Genomic DNA, 17,409 nt, shown 5'->3' with positions numbered 1-17,409 from the left:
TGATTGGAGTCGTTCCAAATGTTGTTCGAACATTGCCGAGTAGACGATGACGTCATCTAGGTACACCAGGCACGTTGTCCATCGAAGTCCGGCTAAAATAATATCCATTGCCCGCTGAAATGTGCCCGGGGCATTAGTTAATCCAAATGGAAGAGCACGGAACTGATATAATCCATCCGCAGTTACGAAAGCTGTTTTCGGTCTATCCTTTCTGGCAACTGGCACCTGGTGATATCCGGATTGGAGATCCATGCTGGAGAAGATTGTAGCCCCCTCCAGGCGGCTCAATGTATCGGCCACACGAGGCGGCGGGTAGGAATCTTTTACGGTCACTGCATTAAGTTTGCGATAATCAACACAAAAACGCCAAGTTCCATCTTTCTTCATTACTAGGACCACAGGCGAAGACCAAGGGCTGTCCGAGTGTTCAATTATTCCCTGGCGTAACATTCCTTCCGCCTGTTCCTGGATCACAGCTCGTTCCTTCCAGGCGCTCTTATAAGGAAGCTGGTGAATTGGAGAGTTAACTCCAGTGTTAATGTCGTGCTCCACCAACGTACAGTGCCCCAAATCATCTTCACTAAATGCGAAACAGCTGATGGAACTTTTGAGAATTTTCAATACCTCACGATTTTGATCCTCGTGCAGGTTTTCTCCAATTCTGCTTTTCAAATTATCCAATAATTTTTTAGTTTTTTCATCCATTTCTTCAATCGTAGCATTTGTTCCTGAAACTTCACCAGATTCTTCTGCTTTTTCCACTTCTTGGATTTCTTCTAAAGTCCCCAATGTTACACCTTTCTCCAGCCACACTGATTTGGGAGACAGATTTGCTACAGGAATGTTTTCCAGGTCCTTCTGCACAAGGGCGTGACCCGTAGACAGACTTGTCGTGGCCATCAGTGAAACTGATGGTTTCAGGACACAAGCGCCTTCCAGTTTACTAGAAACTTTCGTTGGAACCGGTTTAATTGAATACGATGGAATTTCCTGACGCTCGTTGGATACTAACACAGTATCTTCTGTTTCTTCCTTCGGAGGTAGGGAGATTACTGCAAGCGGTTAATCACCCATAGTGAGAAGAGGTTTATCCGCCTGGTAATTAATCTGTATAGATCCAAATTGTTTGAGAAAATTATTCTCCATCAAAAGTTCAATTCCTGACATTGCCATAACGATTGCTTTTCCTTTCACAGATCTGTTTTTGTGCGTCACCAGGATTTCGGCTGCTCCTTCGGGCATCACTCGTGAACCGTTTGAGAGAATAATTCCGGAACCACTCCATGGCTGCTGAACGAATTGTGTTTTCTTCAATAATTCAGGAGAGATAACTGTCACTGCTGCACCAGTGTCAATCACTGCTGTTGCATTCACCTCACCACAAAACACAGGTTCTTTAATCAAGTTGGTTCCATCGAAGTTCAACAGGTGCTTTTCTTCCTGTACGTTAGGAGCTTGGGTCACCAGATTTACTGCTGTATTCGCCGTTGACGGCGTAGCTGGCGCTGTATCCCGTGTCGGAGCTTTATAATTTGGAGATTCTGGATTTTTTAAACAGTGCTGAGCGACGTGCCCGGGTTTCTTGCAATGGAAACAAAATGGTCTTCCGTCAGTAGAACGTCCTTTTGGCTTGTAGGGCCCTTTTGCTTTCTCTTGCTCGTTCTTCTCCTTTGCCATTAATTTTTCACGCGTGTCTTGGATTAACTCACGCATTGACTTCATAAATTATGCTTGCTGGTCTGGATAGACGACGGAAAGGTTTGGTGCCTGCTCAAGAGGTTTCTATGGTTCCATTGCCGCATCCTTCCATCCTCTTGCTTCTGACATGAGCGACGCTTCCGTATAAGCTTTTGCCAGTGTTAAAAACTCTTCACATGTTTTAGGTTTCAACGGGTAAATTTTTCTAAGAAGAGCTGGTCGAAGGCCACGAAAAAGGTGCTCCAATCGGTGTGCTTCGGACATATTCGAGTCGACCAGTCTGCAAAGGTTGAGGATCTCATAATAGTACCTAACAGTTGGCTCATCCATTCCTTGTGTTCTGCTTCTTAGTCTTGTTTCTTGGAAAAGGCCATAGTTGTCCGGTTGAAACTCTTTTAAAAACATCGAACGAAGGCCGGTAACTGCAAATGTGGCAGGGTTCCCTCCTGCAGCAGGTTGTGTTGTCGTGTCTTCCCAGTCGTTCTGGATTCTTGCACACAGGAACCAGTTTCTTGCAGTATCGTCCAAGTACATATTGAAGTTATTACGTTTTTCGGCGTCACCCCATCCATTATGGGAGGAAATTGTCTCGTAGCGCTACATCCATTGGCACGCATCTTCATCCGAACTACCTCGAAAGATAGGCGGGCTAATAAATTTTCTGACAGCTGCCATAGCTTGACTTTGTGGCTGCACAATATTCCCTGATGGCACTATAAATTGTTGTCCACTGACTGGAACAACTGGACTTGCAGCTCTCAAAACGACCTCGGTTTCTGAATCCGAGTCTGAATCTCTTCCAGTCTCGACTGATTCACCCTGACTGTCAGCTTCTTCGGTCAAATGGTCCTTTGGAATAGGACCTTCAAAATTTAGGGCTTCACCAACAAAGGAAGTTCCACTCTCCAACGATGAGGCTGGGGTAGGTGAAGTTTCTACCGGAACGCTTGGCAGTTCTCGAAGCGTATGTAATCGTCGGCTGGGGTCTCTTGGGAAACTAGGTAGCCGTTGGTTGGTCCTCTTCGGCATCGGCTAACAATGACTGCAGCACGACTTCGTTTACTCTCAGGCAACGAGCTGCGTCTTCAACAATTGCCACACCACAGCCCAAATTCGTTACTTACTGGTAACGAGCTGCGTCTCAAAAATTAAAACTCTGCAGCACAAATTCGTCACTTACGGGTAACGAGCTGCGTCTCCACCAATTGTCACACGAGTTGTATTAGGACAAGAACAAACGAATACAACAAGTGATGACTTAAATTCTAAACAATGGTTTAACTCAAACAAAAGGGATAACCATTACCAAAAGTTGGAGAAGCGTCTGAAGACCTCTTGGGAAACCAGGGAACTCGTCTTTTTCCGAATTTTACACTTCCATTTATACTGCTATGCTAATTACGCCCCTTCCGGAGCACATGCCTCCGTATCTACTTCTAGCGCTGATTATCTGCAATGATTCATTCCCACGGTCGCAGCGTAGTTCAATGAGCGGGTGAAACATCTCTGTGAAGAGATAAACATTTACCCTTTTTTACCCGCGACAATATTTTTATAATTAAACTAGCTGTTATGGTTAATCCGTAAATTAAAAAAAAACTAGGGTGACATAGCGCCCTGAGACGCCATGTAAAAAAGAGGGGTGTACAGCTGTACATTCGTTTGGGTGGTTACTGTAGCTCAATTACACAAATTTTACTAAGATGCTCCCAGTACGGTAACCTATGAAATAGGACTGAAGCGAAATAGGACTGGAGAAAAAGAACAGAAAAATATCCGTCATATTTCTCCTGAAGAAATTGGACTAAGAGAAATAGGACTGCTCTTAAAGAACATTTACATTCTCCTTTGTACTAGTCCGTTTTCTCTATACTAATTCTTTAATTTCGAAGGGTAATGAGCCTCTAAACTGGTAGGAAAGATGGGGTGGGGAAGGATTAGAAAAGCTATAATTTTAACCTTACGTCATAAGGTAGTAGGGTAAACGCAAAAAAGTAACCCCAGGGTCAACAATTGCAAAAGAATGTTGACTAAATCTCAGTTCTTTATTTGCACTGGTAAAATTTTTTACATAGTTAAGAAAATTAAATAAATAAATAAAATCAATCGAGATTAAATTTTGTTAATTGTCTTAGGACGGATATGACTTCTCCAGTTCCACAACCACGACAAAGACGCAAGGTGCAACTTCAACCTAAAGAAGAAATGATCAATGACATCCTACTACACCTGTCTACAGCAAATGGAATCTTAAGGCGGCAATATGACTGCGATGGAAGAAGAGAAGAAACCCCTGCAGAAGTGGGTTCACCACGAAACCTCACATCTCGTCAAAGTGGCGTGAGGCTATTGACGTGTCGCTATGTTGCGTTTGCAGCCAATAAAAAAAAAGTTTATTTAATGGCTTGATTTGCGTCGTGTTTGTGATTGATCAAACGGATGTTTATCTAATGACGTGATTTGCGTCACATGTGTGTAAGACAGCAGGCGTTCATCTGGGTCAATTCTACGATGCGTATTGCTTATGGTTGCTACGCGGTTTACAACATTTGGATAATACGTGAATACTAGTAATAAGGAAATAATAAGTGAAGGATAGGAATATATATTTTGAGGCTTCGTTACACTAGCCGGTTGGCAGAGCATCGATGCCAGTGTCCGCCTGCAGTAAAACTATTTTGACGACGGTCACTTGGGTTAAGGAAGAAACATTCAGTAAGACATGTAATTCCGAAGTTAAACTATGAAAATGACTTATTCAGAAAACATTTTTTAAATGATCACGTTAAAAATAAGGAAAAGAATCAGAAGAATTTTTGCAAATAAATGCGTTGATTTACTTAACTTTTTGAGCAGGTATTGCAGTTTAATATCACATTTGTAATCGAATAACTTTCTATTCTGTTTGGATTGCTCATAGCTTGATCAAAACAGTGTAGTGGCATGATATTTGCATGTACGAAACACAGCAAAGGCAAGAATATTGTAGACTGTAAAGTTACAGGGGAACATGCACAAAAAATGTTTTGTCGTCCTGTGATACAATCATTAAAAAACACGTGGAAAGTTAGAAACGGTTGAAGGTCATTATACTTTTGAAAGTTACTACTTTTGACCCTAAGGGTGTAGAGTATGTATTTTAGCTTGTTAGTCTGCTAAGTACTTTTATTTTAGTAAGACTAAATACTTTTGTTAACTCATTTCTTGCAACGCCCCTTTCCGACCAGACTTTTTTAAAGCTCTTGTCAGAGAATGTCGTCGCCAATTTTTCCCTCGACGTAGGTTAGGCTCACGAATCAAATTTGTCAATTCACAGTTTGATTATAGTGCCAACAAGGAAATTCCTTTTAATTATGGAAGAAATCGTGGGCGTTCTCGTTATTACTATGACAATCGTATTTTTCACGGGCATAGTGGGGGTTTCCCACATCGTGACTTCCGTGAGAGATCACCTCTTAGGCGATTCGGTTACATCGAACCAACACCTGTGCCTTATCGGTACAATGATCGAAGGGAAGCTTAAAACTCCCCACACGATGAAGACGACTTTCGCGGCTACGATTTCGACGGCTACTATGCGCAGAACCACATAGGTCCCTGAGAACGCCAGGGCCATGGAAAATTTGAACCAGATGGTGTCGAATTTATCAAAGACATTTCGAAAGAAGTTACTGGTGAGTGGTATGCTAAATAAGATAAAGATAAAAAAGATAAGAGCAGGGGGATCATAGACGTCCGTGGCGTCAATGAAGTGAAGTGTGGATCAGGGCAAGGTCAGACGAGATGCAGCACAGGCTTCCGACAGACCACGTTGAAGTGGCATGCCCAATAACGGAACCAGAAATGATCCCCGTGGTTCCAGTTCATCAACCCGATAGAGAGAGGCTGCAGAGGCAGTTCTTTCGTCTTCTATCATCCTCAAAGATTTTTCTAAGAAATTGCGTCATTACTTTCGGCGGGCGTGTTGACGGAACAATCCAAGCTTGGGTGGAATAAATTTCCGTTCGTTTTTTAAGAATAAAATTTATCGATTGCGTCACGGTTGAATGAGTCGTCGCGCAAGAGAAAAAGGTGTATTAAAAATCGTTAACGCAAGAGAAGAGGCGTTTATTCGAACGCAATTGAAAGTAATAGACATGGGTCCGACACTCATTGATCTCTATTCCTAGCTGTCCTCTATGTCGAATGGGCTGGTTTGCGCCTTTTTTTGTTTCCCTAAAAAATCTGAAAATAGAAACCTGTCGCTAACTTGAAACCCCTTAATAAATTCATTAAATACGAGCATTTCAAAATTGAAAATTTTGAAACTGTACGTTTTTCTCGTAACAAATGAGGACTGGTTCGTAAAGCTAGATTTGAAGGACGCGTACCTAACCGTACATGTTCATAGTTCTCAGCAAAAATACCGTCGTTTTTCATGGAGGGGTCGGATTTTTTAGTTTTCTTACATGGCTTTTGGTTTTTACCCCGCCTCTGGAATTTTTACTAAACTTGTGGTGTTGATCGTGATGGTGGTAGCCTTTTTACGAAAACAAGGCATACGGCTGGTTGTCTATCTAAACGAATTTTTGATTATGAGTGAATCAGAGGAAGGAACGCGATCGGATTTTACAACAACTCTAATTGTTTTGCAGTCATTGGGATTCCTTATTTATTGGAAAAAATCGTTAATCAACCCTACCCAAAATATGTAGTGTGTGGCGTAAAAATGTGGGTATTTTGGCGTGGTTATTGATTTGGTTAGATTATCCTTTCTTATATTCTTCCGATTACTAAAGTTTTAGAGGTGAGAGAAATGTGTTGGAAACCTCTGGCTGCTGGGAAAGTTTCTCTGTGCATTTTGCGTCAATTTTGGGTAATTTTACTTGGGATATACCATCCATTCCCTTCGCCCAGTTGTCCTATAAAAATAAACAGCGTTTTTTTCATCACAACATTATGAAGCAAAAAACAATTTGAACTTAAATTGTGCGCTATCTCCAGAATCAAAAACCAATTTCAATTGGTGGGTGGATAATTTGGAAATGGTGAATAGGAAAGAGTTTTTCCCCAAAAAAACCGACATTGAAATCTGGTCCGACGCATCTTTATCGGACTGGGGTGCGGTTTGTGACAGTGTGACAACGCGGGGACCGTGGACAGTCGTGTTCAATTTGCATATCAATCATCAATTGTCTAGAGCTAACTGGGTCTTTATACACCTACAGACGTTTGCCAAAGATAGCACCAACTTTTCATTCAGATGTATTTAGATAACCTCATCGCAGTGTGTTACCTTAACAAGGGAGGGGGCACTAAGTCAGCCGAGCTGACTGCTATAGCAAAATACCTATAAATTTTTTGTGAGCAACAAAAGCTAACGACCGAAGCGGTTCAATTGGCGGGGGTACTTAACGTGAAGGTGGATAAGGAATCGAGGACAGACTGTGACATGAGTGACTGGATGCTAAATGGCTTAGGATTAAGCCCTTAAACGATATCTGGCGGGTAGAAATCGACTTATTTAGATCTGGAACGCAGAATTACCATCCTTTGTCTCTAGGCGCCCACAACAAGGTGCAGCAGACGTCAAGGTTTGTTTCCTCAATTGGTAATGCCACTCCGGCTATGCGTTCCCTCCTTTTGCATTGATCTCCAGATGCATTAAAAATATTAGAAGAGAAAAGGCTAATATAGTTATGGTTTGTCCTGTATGGCCGGCCCAACCATGGTTCTCAGTCCTTCTAGAGATGGTCTGCGACGTTCCTTGTCTCCTCCGGCCGTCAACCAATCTTCTGGTGTCAGCGAAAGGCAAAACACATCCCCTGTTGCAAACGAGCACTTTACAGCTAACCCCCTGGAAATTGTCAGGCGAAATTTCCGTTGGAAGAGATTTTCGGACCCGTTGGTCACCCTTCTTGTGGCCGGAGGTTGTACCACTACGCACTCGACATACGAATCGGCCTTGAGAAATTAGGCTGTTGTTGTCTTCGATGGGGTGAAAATCCTTTGAAAGTCCATTTAACATTTGTCCTAGAATTCCTTGCTGGGTTACACGAAGTGGGAAAATCCTATAGTACAATTAAAGTACATAGATACATTAGGGGAGACCGGGGCTATATGGGACAAAAAAAATAAAAACTAACTTTAAGAATTTTTACTGGTTAAAAAAATAAATTATCATTAAACTTGTTGTATTCATGTTAAACCTTATCATGTCCTCTATTTAAAGATATTTTTAAAATATGGTTTTGTCCAATACACAATTCTCTAGCAAATTATTTAATGAAAGACCTTTTATTGTTGAACACTAAAACATTACGGGGTTACCTGGGACAGCTCCATAAAATTATTTGTTATCCTAAAATAATTAGATTTATTTAAAGTTATTATAGCCATTCGATTACGAATTATATTTCGCGTCGGGTAATGTGTAAAATTTATCGAAAATGAATTGTTACAATTCTAAAAATAGTTTTAAACTTTTTTTTCTTCAAAATTTTCCTTTTTTGTTATGGGGGTTGGCTTTAGCTGCAAAAAGGGAGGGATTATTTGGTAATCGATAGTTACATGTTATAAATAGCTAATTGTTAGTATAAATAGTCGGAGAATGGAAATGGACTTCGTCCCAAACAACCCCAATCTCGATGTCTTAAATTGCCCAGCAAAAACCACTTGACTCATTTTACTTATTACACCTAAACGATAACAGCTACACAAAAAAATCTAAACACAAAAAAAGGAGAATGAATTTTCTTTTCAATGTTTGTTTTGGTTTTTTTATAACGTATTTAGAAAGTACCCCTTTTTTGTGTTTTTAAATGGGAGGGATTTCACTCAAAATGGAATGAACCAGATTTTTCCCTCCATCTCCTAAACAAATTATAAGATTTTAATAATTTTTTTTGTCAACGTGTGTAACAACATTTCACATGTTTGGCTAAAAAATTAATATTTTCAAAAAATGGGAACATGCCAAAAACGGCGATGTCCCACCTATCCCAAATAGCCCCGGTCTCCCCTAATTATTTCTCACCCGCAAGAAAGCGGTCTTGCTTGCTTTAACTTCCCTTCTTAGAGTGTCTGAGTTGGTTTCCATTAACTTACCGTTGATATCTTTCCTGAATGGAGATTCCGAGTTTATGCTGCTAACACCTAGAAAAACCCAGCACGCTGGACCGCTACAATCAATTACCATTCCCTGTCTGCCCAAAGAAGAATATTGCCCAGTCAAACCGGTCAAGGCGTACAGTATCCTGCACAAAAAACCGAACATTGATTTAAATTTTTAAAGCCATCTATTGGCAGGGAAACGGGTTTTTTGTTAGTTTTTTCTTTAAGGAAGAGGATGGACACGACAGGGCAGGGTTGGGTAAGTCTAGACATTTTTTAAAAATGCCTTAAGGTAGTACGCTTCAAGTAAAGTAACAGGTCGGGACATTTTTGCAACCACCCAGGGTGTTGTGTTTTTTAAAACGATAGCTGGAAATTTAGGGCTTGGGCTGGGTAATGTTGCTAAATGAAACCATTTAGCTTATGTCGTAGCTGCCTTTAAATATTTATGTAGTTGTCAATCGCGTAGGTGTAGCATTTATGACTGTGATCCTGGAGATCGGTGTTCGATTACACAAAGGATGACAAATTATTGTGATCACTAAACAAAGAATGCTCGCTCATATATAAAACAAATTTTCATCATGCAATTTGTGCTTTGTTTGTATGTATAATAAAAAAAAATAGTTCCCTTCGTTCTAAAGACATTCCAGCAGATTTGAATGAAGAATGTTATAAATATTCTATACATTTTGCAATACCTTATCGGGAACCATACACTACTCTCCGGCGTCGCAATCAGATGCTCCACACATATGCCATGGGTATTGATATAAATGTGCACAGGCAGCTAGATAAGATAGCTAGTATTTGGACAAGGAATATTACACAGCAAAACTCCAACATTTGCAAATTTCGTTTTAAAAAACACACTACCCTGAGGGTTGAAAAAATTACCCGACCTGTTACTTGCCTTGAAGCGTAATAACTAAAGGCAAAAAGGTATTGGTAAGTTATCGGTCCGGTATCGGTCGATACTCGATAGTGACACTTCGTCTTCAAACGAAGTCTCTATTGTTTCACTGAGTGACTATAACGTAGTGTTGGCGATTATCTAATTTGGTAAGATACAAATTATCTACGCCCACTTTTAGATAACGATACGATTATCGATAAAGTATCTAATTATCCCCATCTACTGACCAAAAAATATACTGCGTGCATGATTGTATAAATATAAAAAACACGGTAACATAATATTTTAAAAATTATATGCAAAAGGGATTGTGAGTTGTGGTAACCACGGTACTACTAACAAGCCAAAAAACAGTAAAACCAAAAAATAGCAGTTTTTCTAATTTGCATCGGTAGTCGTCAACAAGAAATTTATGGCGGCGAGAATTTGTAAAAATGATTAGGTCATGATCAGGTTAATGACTTGGTCGGTGACCATAAAGTTCGGAGTTCAAATCCAGAAGCGACTGTATATTTTTTCTTGATGATTGGCTCTTGTAAATACATTTTTAACGCATTTGAAAGCTAGCAGACGACGGAAAGATTGGTTTTTTGTTTACAATTTGTATCGATACTACCCAACAGCAATTAATCTTTTTTATGCTGAAAGTTCACTATAGACTGCTGGCGCAGTGGAATAATACAAGGCTAGTGATACTGAGGCAGTGGGTTCAAACCTGATCGAAGAAACTTTTTCAGCGTTTTTATTGTTGGGAAAAGCTTGCTTAAATGATTTTTGACGGGATTTTATAAATCGGTTGCATAACAGACATATATTTTTTGATTTCTAATGTTTTTGATTGTACTTTGAATTGGTAATTAATTTAATTTAAAAACAATTAGTAATTGAGGTGGCAACCATGATATCAATATTAAACAAATTTGCTATCCAGCCAAATATAGTGTTACAGACGACGATAATTTTAGATTTTCGTCTGCAATTTGTATCGATACTACCCAACAACAACAAAGTCATTGTTGTGCTGCGTCAAATTTACAGAGTGTTGGCACAGTGGTATAATACAAGGCTATCAATACTGAGGTATTCGGTTTAAACCTGATCGAAGAATGTTTTTCAGCGATTTTATTGTTGGGAAAAGCTTGCTTAAATGATTTTTGACGGGATTTTATAAATCGGTTGCATAACAGACCTATATTTTTTGAATTCTAATGTTTCTTATTGTAATTTGAATTAGTAATTAATTTAATTTAAAAAGAATTAGTCATTGCTGTGGCAACCCTGATATAAATAGTAAACAAATTTACTATCCAGCCAAGTATAGTGTTACAGACGACGATAATTTTAGATTTTCGTCTGCATTTTGTATCGATACTAACCAACAACAGTCAATTCTTTTTTACTTACGCAACTTTTACTAACTTGAATGGCATAGTGGTATAAGACAATGCTCATGACAACAAGGATCCGTATTTGATCGCAATAAACAACATCACTTTTTTATTGCACATTAGTCTGGGAAAATGGTGATTTGACAGTCGTAATCGTTGATAATTTGAAGATTTGTTTTTTACTATTTTCTATTTGATTTTCTATTTGGAAAATTATATCGATTGTCGTTCATATAGTTTATTTTAACTGTAGCATAAACTGAACATTAATGCAGGCAACTATAGCTCTGTGGTATCATACAGTATTTGGGAATCAAAGTATCGAAGTTCAAATCTCACTCCATTCACATCTTTTATTTCGTATAGGGTATTAACATTTATTTTTCGTGTTCTTTGCGTTTGGACTATTTTGCAATTAGAAATCATCTTAATTTTTTCGTTTAGCATGAAAAATAAAAAAAATTTATGTAAAATTCGATAAAAATATAGATAAAACCAGCTTTCTAACATACTGTTTAGCCTTAAGAAAAGCAGACGATGATCAGTTCAGATTTTTATTGTGCAATTTATATCGATATTCGGTAAAAAAATCTTTAATTTTTGCATGGCACGTTTGTTTATCTTCTCAATAGCTCTGTGGATGAAGACAGCAATCATATGGTAAAGGTTCAAAGTTCAAATCCAACGATGGGTATGAATCTATTCTAAATCTTTTGTATTTGACAATACGCCATCTATTGAGTATGGGAAAAACTACTTGGAAAGTATCGATACAATGATATATCTAAAAATTTCGACTATCTAACATTTATCTAAAAATATCGATATATCGTTAAAAAATTTAGATAGTCGCCAACACTACTATAACGGCATTGCAGATTTTAAGTAACAGCGAGCTATTGTTTATGAAAGAATACGTTATGCTTATGAAGCAAATCGCCACAGCTTTATAAAATTTCCAAGGGAAAACAGGTAATCGAGTTACAGCTGGGCATGTGTTACTTTCCATTGTCGTGATCAAGAGAAAAATTGTTGACCTTACAAATTCTGAGAACCTAAAAGTCTGTGAACCTTTGGCTGCGGCTTTACTCGATGGCGTTGAAAAGAGGTTTAGTAATTTTTTTCTCTGTGATAAACTGCGTCTTGCTTCCGGAATTCACACTAAATTTAAATTTAATTGGGTGTTACATGGTTTTTTATCGGAAGAAGAAATTGATGGCGTAAAAACAGTAAATATGGCCGAACTAATAAGGAAATAAGTAATGGTCCAAGCTGATGTAGGGGACGAAGTTAGCCCTATAGATCCTCTATTATATACCGATTAAATTTAAAGTTTTTCTTTCATCCCCAAAACCTGTTCCAAAACCGTAAAAAATGTTTTCCCGGGTGAGGATAAGATCATTAGAATCTTTAAAAACAAGTCGTGTGATAATTTGCGATCTTTGGACTCGTTTCCCTATCTATAAAGGCTGTTTGTTCAGCCTCACATGGTTTGCCATAAAGTGCTGCCGTTGAATTGCAATGAAATAAAAAAACAAAATCGGTATCGGTGACACCGATACTGACCAAAAAATGTATCGGAATCGGAATCGCCGATAAAAAACTTCCTTGGTATCGGTAACGAAATCGGTGATAATTTTTCAAAGTATCGTTAACAACCCTGGGTATGACAAGAGTCTGCAGGATACTCAACAATTTATCTTCTCTACGGACGTTAGCCCAGACTTCCTATCAACTAAGAATTGGAAGCCGATCCCAACCCATTGCTGGAAGAAAGAAAGCCGATCCCAACCCATTGCTGGAAGAAAGAGGACGTTGCAATGAGTTTCACATATCACTTACTAGTTGATTTATCTAAAGCAAGAGAAATGGTAAAGATAAGAATGGCACGAGTTCAAGAAATTCGTTGGCTAGGGCTGTTCAAAGTGTTGAGAAGTGAATTATGAAGTATTTCTGCAACCGGCCAAGAAAAACAGAAATCTTCACGTTGCATGAATGAAGTAATTTGATGTAGTCTCTATTGAATGGCAGTCACCGTACGCATTAGACTTAGACAGCACAGCAAACTTTTACTTGCCTTGACTGATCCACACTCCCAGACGGAAGAGGAAAACACATTAGTTAAACACAGTAACGCGTCACCAGACTCTAGTGTGAATGACGTTATAACCTCCACTCCGGAACAGATCACTTAAAATTCAGCTGGAAGGCGCAATCGTAACAGAAGCCTCCAGCTAGGTATCTGAACTTCATAGCGCCGTTTACTTTGGTGAGCACATCAGCAAGTAATTCACTGATTCTTAGAGAAAACGCTATTTTTAACCTACAAACTGATGACAAATCAAAGAAGCCGCCGAAGTCTCGACGACGGGTGAGGATCGATCCTTAAATTACTTTTGAAGTCTCAGCACAGAAGGATTTAGATGAAATGAACAATCAAATACAGCTCCTATCCCGTGAAGTAATCCACATCGTTGACAACAAGCAACAGGGCTTGAACGAATCACAGGAGGGTCATTCCACGCCAAAACATCCAGAGCTCGTTGCGACCATCTTACGGATTTTGATAATTTTTGGTGGGTGGGTTCTTTATAGTTAGAAAATAAGGTATGCCAAAGGATTTTACCCAAATATTATTAGTTCGGATGATAGTTGGGTTCAAAGTTTCGATTTTTTCAAAAAAGTCGAAAATTGGGTATTGAGCGCAATAATTTTTAAAACCGATTTAAACTAAAGAATAAATTTTTTTATGATTAGAATATGAAAAGGGTATAGAAAACTTAATTTTAAGACCATTGCGACCTTTATCAGAAGCTATTATCCCCCCAACGTCATATCTTGAGAACAAAAAATAATACCTTTCTAATTTTTTGATTTTTTTAGAGTTTTAGAAGACACAATGAGCAATAGTATCTATAAGTTTCATATAAAACAAAAATTATAGTTTTGAGATATAATTTTTTGAAAAAGACCAATTTTCGTCAAAATTGGGGTTTTTCCTAACTTTAAAGATAAATATCTTTTTTTGTACAAAAGATAAACTATTTATTTTTTAACAGTCAAATGTCTTAATCATGTACTATACTTGGTAGAAAAATCATACACCTACAATGATTTTAAGACCCTCAAAAAGCTTATGAAATTTGTCAAAAACTCATTTTTTTTAACTGATGACGTTGGGGGATAATAACTTCTGATAAAGGTCGCAATGGTCTTTAAATTAAGTTTTCTATACCCTTTTTATATTCTAATCATAAAAAAAATTGATTCTTTAGTTTAAATCGGTTTTAAAAATTATTGCGCTCAATACCCAATTTTCGACTTTTTTAAAAAAATCGAAACTTTGGACCCCTATATCATCCGAACGAATAATATTAGGATAAAATCCTTTGGCAAACCTTATTTTCTAACTATAAAGAACCCACCCACCAAAAATTATCAAAATCCGTGAGATGTCGCAACGAACTCTGGATGTTTTGGCGTGGAATGACCCAGGAGTAAACAAGAACCAACGTGAAACTGATCAAAGAGCTACGAGGGTTCTAGAACTGAACCACTTCAGTTATTTTTTCCAACTGGATGAAACGTTTAAAGCAATTAATCACATCTTGCTGTGGTTACAGCAGCAGGCCAATAGTCTCCATGGCGGCTTCAGTTTACTAGCCAACGGGCATTTAGCCCCTTAAATCGTCTCTCCAGCTAAATTCAACAAAGTCATCAAAACAATCAATAGACAACTACCAAAAGAATGTTTCATTTCAAGGGACGATTTTTTGGCCAACAACTTACCGCTTCAAACATGTCCACAATTTTTACAACATATGCTCACCGACTTAAGACATACCTTTGTCTTCATTTTTTCAAAGTAACAGACAAAGCATTGTCTTAAGATTCGGCTTTTTAAAATACGATATTATTCCTTCCGCTAGTGATTGGTAGCTGTATTTAAAGTTGACTTATTCATATTTTTGTCATTATATGTTAAGTTTAATTTTTTTTTGCCGGCCTTACCAAGAGGTCTGATTCTTTCTTTTGTTTAGACAAAGCATTGTCTTAAGATTTGTCTGTTTTAAATACGATATTATTCCTCCCGCTAGTGATTGTTAGCTGTATTTAAAGTTGACTTATTCATATTTTTGTCATTATATGTTAAGTTTAATTTTTTTTTGCCGGCCTTACCAAGAGGGCTGATTCTTTCTTTTGTTTAGACAAAGCATTGTCTTAAGATTTGTCTGTTTTAAATACGATATTATTCCTCGCGCTAGTGATTGGTAGCTGTATTTCAAGTTTAATTTGTCATGATTTTGTCATTATATGTTAAGTCTAAGGTTTTTCGGCCTTACCAAGAGGGCTTATTCTATCTTTTTTTTAAAGACAAAGCATTGTCTTAAGATAAGCCTGTTTTAAAAACGATATTATACCTTGCGCTAGTGATTGGTAGCTGTATATAAAGTTAACTAATTCATGTTTTTGTCATTATATGTTAAGTTGAATGTTTTTTCGGCCTTACCATGAGTGCTGCTCCTGTTTGTTTTTTCTTCAGACATAGCCAAGTCTTAAGTTTTTTTCAATAGTTATTTAAAATTAAATATAAAATTATTTAGAAAATTTCAAATTAAATTTTACAATGCATAATTTTAAATAATTTGTGATTACAATTAATTTTTGAATGAATAATTGTTAATAATTTAATTTAATTTCATCATTTCATCATTAGAGTTTCCAATGGATAATTGTTTATTGTTTTTGTTTTAATAATTATTGGTTAAAGAATAATTGATAATAATTTGTTAATAGAAACGAAGCGACCCTTAGATATGTTGTTTTTCTTAATAGAGGAAGTGACTGACGTGTACCCCTTTGGTTTCGGGGGGTTTAACGCACTCCTTTTGAATCCGCCAAGTTTCCCTCTAGTTCGTGTTTCTCTTTAGTAATTCGCATAGGGAAAAGAGGGTGTCGCAAACAAATATTCGCGAAACCTTTCCAGTTAACAGAATACAACTTGGAATAATGTAATGTGAAATATAATTGAACAAGCTTTATTTTAGTATAAATTTTTGTGACGTATTTAAAAGGAAATCTGTTAAATTTTTATGTTTCCCCTTTTGTTTACTGTTTTGGTTACCAAATCCAAAGAGAATCGGCCCAAGGGAAGAAAAGTGAGAAAAGGAAAGTATTAAAAAAAGGGTACCCATTCTTCTCCCTCTTCTTTCCTCAGGCCGATTACCTTTGGAATCCACAGGTATCCACAGGTTTGATTCAGTCTCTACAACCATAAAAATATAGAGAAAATTAAAATTTGAAGGATTTTCATTTAAATACGTCACAACAATTTATACTAAAAAAACTTGTTCAATTACCTTTCACATTACATTATTTCAAGTCCCTTCCTCTATTAAAAACGTTGTTTTAATTTATTTTAAAATTTATGAACTAAATTGTTTGTCAAAAAAATAAAATGTATTGTAATATATATATATTGTGAAGGTTAAGTTATAAATATTGGAAACTGCAATTAACGTAGGACTATGAACTAAAAACGATCAAGACAAAGCTATGTCTTAAGTTGGTGAGCATACGTTGACGGTCATGAAAAAGATTGCTGGGTAGTTAAGTTAGAATGTATTGATACGGAGATTGTCTTATTTACTTAAGAAATAGCAATGTGTTATGAACAAACACATGGTTTTCGATCAGTTCTAAAGAGTGGTTCGAGGTTGCCATCTTGGATAGGTCTTTCTCCCAGTTTGGTGCAACCACCAAATGGAAAACATTGACGTTGTCCATAATAAAAGTGTAGGAATGGAAAGACAAAGGGAAAGTGAAAAAAAGAGGGACCAACCCCTTTCTTCCCCACTCTATTCTTCCCTTCCTTTACTGTCCTTCCATTCGTACCCTTTTGTTATGGACAATGTAATGCTTTTTGGATGTGGTTGCACCAAACTGGGTGAAAGACCTATCCTAGATGGCAACCTCGAACTAGGGCTGTGGTACGGACGTTTTTTGGCGGTTTTTTTATGGTTTTTTTAGATGGGGTTTTCTTCTTCCGCGGGTCGGAAAGGGTTGGGCCAACTGAGTAAATGGGTTCGGCCCGGGCCAATGGGTCAATAAATTTTTACCGGCCGGGTAACGGCCCGGGTAAAAAATCGGGTCAAACACACTTTTTTTTGACAAACTTTAAAAAATTCCCTAATTTTCTTAATTATCTTCTTCTTCCAACATTGACACGACAATTATGTCTTCTGAACACGAACGCCCTTTTCTACCACTTATCCTACTTTTCATGCAACGAAATTCTCGTAGAGCATTTGGCGG

The sequence above is a fragment of the Daphnia magna genome, linkage group LG6, assembly GCF_020631705.1.
Source record: "Daphnia magna isolate NIES linkage group LG6, ASM2063170v1.1, whole genome shotgun sequence".
NCBI lineage: Eukaryota > Metazoa > Arthropoda > Branchiopoda > Diplostraca > Daphniidae > Daphnia > Daphnia magna.
The sequence above is the reverse complement of the archived record's forward strand: the minus strand, read 5'-3'. Positions refer to the sequence as shown.